Genomic DNA, 4,937 nt, shown 5'->3' with positions numbered 1-4,937 from the left:
CCGCCGCTTCCAGCCCCGTTCGAGCCGAGGAGGGCAGGAACTGTTTGCTTTTGATGGCAGGAGAGATGTCAGTACCCATTAATGCCTCCATGTGCTCAATCTCCTCTTATTCATGGGGGACAAGCCCAAGTTAAAGGAAAATCAATTATCCATAATTAAAGGGAATTGCCGTCTTCCTTTCGCTATCAGGCCCAATTATTCCAGCCTAATCAAGTCCTTTTGGGAGAAGACAGGAGGGAAGGCTGAAAAGCACGTTGCCTCCAAACAATTTCCCTCTCTCCGGCAAGAAATGGAAGCGTTTGTGCTCCCAAACTATCATTTTCCCTCTGTTCCCGCTGCAAAGGAATCCGAAGGGAAGCTCCAGCCATCAAAACACGGCAGGGACCCGCCGCTCGCTGGCCCCGCCGCCGCGCTCCTTCCACCCCCGAGTAAAGCCCGGAGTAAGGAGGAGCGGGGACGGACGGCAGGCGCGAAGCTCCGCTTTCCCGAGGAATTCCCGTGGGGAAGAACGCAGGGATGGGCAACAGGCTGGAAGAGAAGGGGGGAGGGATGCGATGCTCCCCGTGGGCTGCAGGGATGGAGGTGGTACCCGAGTCCCGCGCCTGGTCGCCACCGGCGACCTCCTCTTGCCTCGGAGCATCCCGTGACCCCAAGGAAAGCGTTCCGTAAGGCACTAATTGGGACTAATTGCTCCTTGGGAGCAGGTTGGGAAGGGGGGGAAGCTCCTTGTGATGTGGCAGCTCCAGAGCAAAGCTGGAGCGATATCTAACGATGGTTTGATATCGGAACGCGGGGCAGGAGCGACTTTACTCCAAGAGTAGCCCCGGTGTCTATGAGCAGAGAGGGGGAAGACACAAGGTTCCGGGGCTCATCGAAGCCAGGCTTCAACTCCAGCTTAGTCCTCCGCAGAGGGATGGAATCCAATGGGAATACAAGGAGAGAGAGAGAGGAAGAAGATGGCTCCGGCATGGAGACGTGCTGGGGAAGCATCCCAGATTCCCAGCATAGGATTGGAAGGGAAGGTTGACTTTGCCACCCTTGGAATGAAAGATACTCTCTTAGTAAACCCATTCCAAGTCGTGTTTTCCCATTCCCAGAACTGGATATAAAGGAATTCCTTGTGCTTCCCGCATCGGGATCGGAGCATCACCGTAACTGAGCCCTCAAAGGGAGTCTTGGAAGCAGGAATAGCGTCACCTACCCCAAACAGCCCCAAATTCCAGGCCAGAAGTGAGTCTTGGAAGCAGGAATAACATCACCTACTCCAAACAGCCCCAAATTCCAGCCCTGCTCCAGGCTCTGGATGACTCGGGAAAGCCCGAGCTAAGAGCAGGAGTAAGGATGGAGCAAGGCCATGGAAAAGAATCCATCTGCCAGGGCTGGAAGAGTTAAAAGTGGGTAAAACCCAACCCAAAGCAAAGAGAGAAAGGCAAAAATGTCGTTTTCTTCCAGGGTTTAGGGGTTAAATGGGATTTAGGAGGAATTATAAAGGTATAAGGCGGTATCAAAATGGGAATACTGCGGCTTAACTAACTGCAGTTAGGGGAAAAGTAGGGATAAATGCATTTATTGCATGTAGAAATCCATGAATCTAAAGGAAAAGGAGGGATAAATGCATTTATTGCATTATAAATCCGTGAATCTAAAGGAAAATTAGGGATAAATGCATTTATTGCATGTATAAACGCAGGAATCTAAAGGAAAAGGAGGGATAAATGCATTTATTGCATGTAGAAATCCATGAATCTAAAGGAAAAGGAGGGATAAATGCATTTATTGAATGTAGAAATCCATGAATCTAAAGGAAAACTGGGGATAAATGCACTTATTACATGTAGAAATGCATTAATTTAAAGGAAATCTGCTGATAAATGCACTTATTTGATGTATAAATCCATAAATCTACATGGAATGCGAAGATAAATGCATTAAGTCATGTATAAATAGATAAATCCGAAAGAAACCTGATGGTAAAGGCCTTTATTACACATATAAACACATCAATCCAAAGGAAATCCGGTGATAAATGCATTCCTTGCATGTATTTATACTTAAACCTACAGGAAAACTGGGGAGAAATGCATTTATTCCATGGAGGAATACGTAATTTGAAGGAAAATCAGTGCTCAATGCATTTATTACATGTGCAAATGCAGTTATTAAAGGTAGAAATCCAGTCATTTCAAGGCAATCGGATTATAAAGGCATTTATTCCATGTATTCCATGTCGAAATGCATTTACTCCATGTAGAAATGCATTTATCCAAAGGAAAACTGGTGATAAATGCATTTATTCCATGTAGAAATGCATTTATTCCATGTATTCCCTGTAGAAATGCATTTATTCCATGTAGAAATGCATTTATTCCATGTATTCCATGTAGAAATGCATTTATTCCATGTAGAAATGCATTTATTCCATGTATTCCATGTAGAAATGCATTTATTCCATTTATTCCATGAGAAATGCATTTATTCCATGTGTTCCATGTAGAAATGCATTTTAGAAATGCATTTATTCCATGTATTCCATGAGAAATGCATTTATTCCATTTATTCCATGAGAAATGCATTTATTCCATGTATTCCATGTAGAAATGCATTTATTCCATGTATTCCATGTAGAAATGCATTTATTCCATGTAGAAATGCATTTATTCCATGTATTCCATGTAGAAATGCATTTATTCCATTTATTCCATGAGAAATGCATTTATTCCATGTGTTCCATGTAGAAATGCATTTATTCCCTGTATTCCATGCAGAAATGCAGTTATTCCCTGTATTCCATGCAGAAATGCAGTTATTCCCTGTATTCCCTGTAGAAGTGCATTAACATGAAGGAACTCAGGGGCTGAAGGCACTTACTAAACGTCTGAATCCCTAAAATCTAAAGGGAACCAAATGCACTCATGAAACACAGAATTCCAGGTCTAAGCCTCTTCCCTGCTCCCTCCATCCCATAAATCCAAGCCTGCAATCCCAGCTATCATGTTGATATCATGCTCTGGTTTAATAGCATTTTATAGCCACTCCATCCCCTCTCAGCACCAAGGGCTCTGTGGGAGCTCCATGGACATGGTCAACCATTCCCAACCCAATATAGAACCATTCCCACCCCTAAAACCCAAGATAGAGCCATTCCCATCCCAAAACCCTAAAATAGAACCATTCCCATCTCCACAATAGAGCCATTCCCACCCCAAAACCCAAGATAGAACCATTCCCACCCCTAAAACCCAAGACAGAACCATTCCCATCTCCAAGATAGAACCATTCCCATCTCCACAATAGAGCCATTCCCACCCCAAAACCCAAGATAGAAACATTCCCATCTCCAAGACAGAGCCATTCCCACCCCAAAACCCAAGATAGAACCATTCCCATCTCCAAGATAGAACCATTCCCACCCCAAAACCCAAGACGGAACCATTCCCATCTCCAAGATAGAGCCATTCCCATCTCCAAGATAGAACCATTCCCATCTCCACAATAGAACCATTCCCACCCCAAAACCCAAGACGGAACCATTCCCATCTCCAAGATAGAGCCATTCCCACCCCAAACCCCCAAGATACACTTTGGCTTCTTGTCTACGTGACGGGTTCCTCCTGGAACACGACCTACTGGAGCCAATCACCAAGTGATCCCACCAAGAGAAGAAGAAGAAGAAGGAGGAACCCCTGAAGCTTGCTCAGTCATGGAATTCGATGGGATCGGAGGCTCTTCTTGGGCCTGTTTGGATTGAAGACGTTGCTGCCGCCAGGAGCGAAGAGGAGGAGAAGGAGGCCACAGGAGAAACCACAGCTCTCCAAGCCTGCTGTCTCCTTCTGGCAGCGCCAGGCTTCGGCTTGGTTCCACTCCTGCTTCCCAATGGATTCCGGATGCTCCGAGGCAAGGAGAGCCATGCCAAGGCTTGAGATCAAAGAGCTGCCACTCAACAATGGGGCCTTCAAATTGACCGCTAATTCAAGAACATCAGGCCAAGACCAAGCTCCAGCAGCAGAAGACAAGAGGGGGCTTAACCCTGTCCTACCACCAGCTCAACTACGAGCTTTGCAAGTGTTTCTTAGAGCTTTCCCAGCTGGAATTCCATCGTTCCTTCTCCAAAGCCCCATCCAACCTGGCCTCGGATGGAGCAACCTCAGCTTCCCTCATAGAGATGGCTTTTCGGAGTCCATAGGGAGCAGGAGACAAGGATGGGACAAGCGGGAATGGCCGTAAGGGGCGATGGGGATGGAAGTTCTTCACTAGGAGGGTGGTGGGACGCTGGGATGGGTTATCCAGAGAGGTGGGAGAAGCCCCATTCCCACTGGTCAAGGCCAGGTTGGATGGGGCTTGGAGCAACCACCTCCATTGGGGTTGGAACTAGGTGACCTCCAAGCTCCCTCCCAACCCAACCCAACCCATCCCACAACCAGATGCAGAGGCACCACCTCGCTTAGGGCATGGAGAGACCATCCCGAGCTTCCAAAGCAGGTTGGAAGCACCCTCCAAATCCACGTCATTCCCACTGAAGATCCCTCCCCCCAAAGCAGCTCCATCCCGCGGCGCCGCTTCTCCTGCCCTTCGACTCCCGTTATCTCCCCTTCTCCTGAGGTTTGGCACCGGAAGAGGCCATGGAATGGGCCGAGGCCCCCGTCTCGTCATTCCCGCTTGGAGACGCGCTCCCAATGGGATGCAAATTGCCATCGCAAATCCACGTCATTCCCACTGAAGATCCCTCCCCCCAAAGCAGCTCCATCCCGCGGCGCCGCTTCTCCTGCCCTTCGACTCCCGTTATCTCCCCTTCTCCTGAGGTTTGGCACCGGAAGAGGCCATGGAATGGGCCGAGGCCCCCGTCTCGTCATTCCCGCTTGGAGACGCGCTCCCAATGGGATGCAAATTGCCATCGCCAACTTGAAAGGCGGGATTTGCATACCAGGAATTCCTTGGAA

This window comes from Nestor notabilis, unplaced genomic scaffold (assembly GCF_000696875.1).
Source record: "Nestor notabilis isolate BGI_N333 unplaced genomic scaffold, ASM69687v1 scaffold15405, whole genome shotgun sequence".
Lineage (NCBI taxonomy): Eukaryota > Metazoa > Chordata > Aves > Psittaciformes > Psittacidae > Nestor > Nestor notabilis.
The sequence above is the reverse complement of the archived record's forward strand: the minus strand, read 5'-3'. Positions refer to the sequence as shown.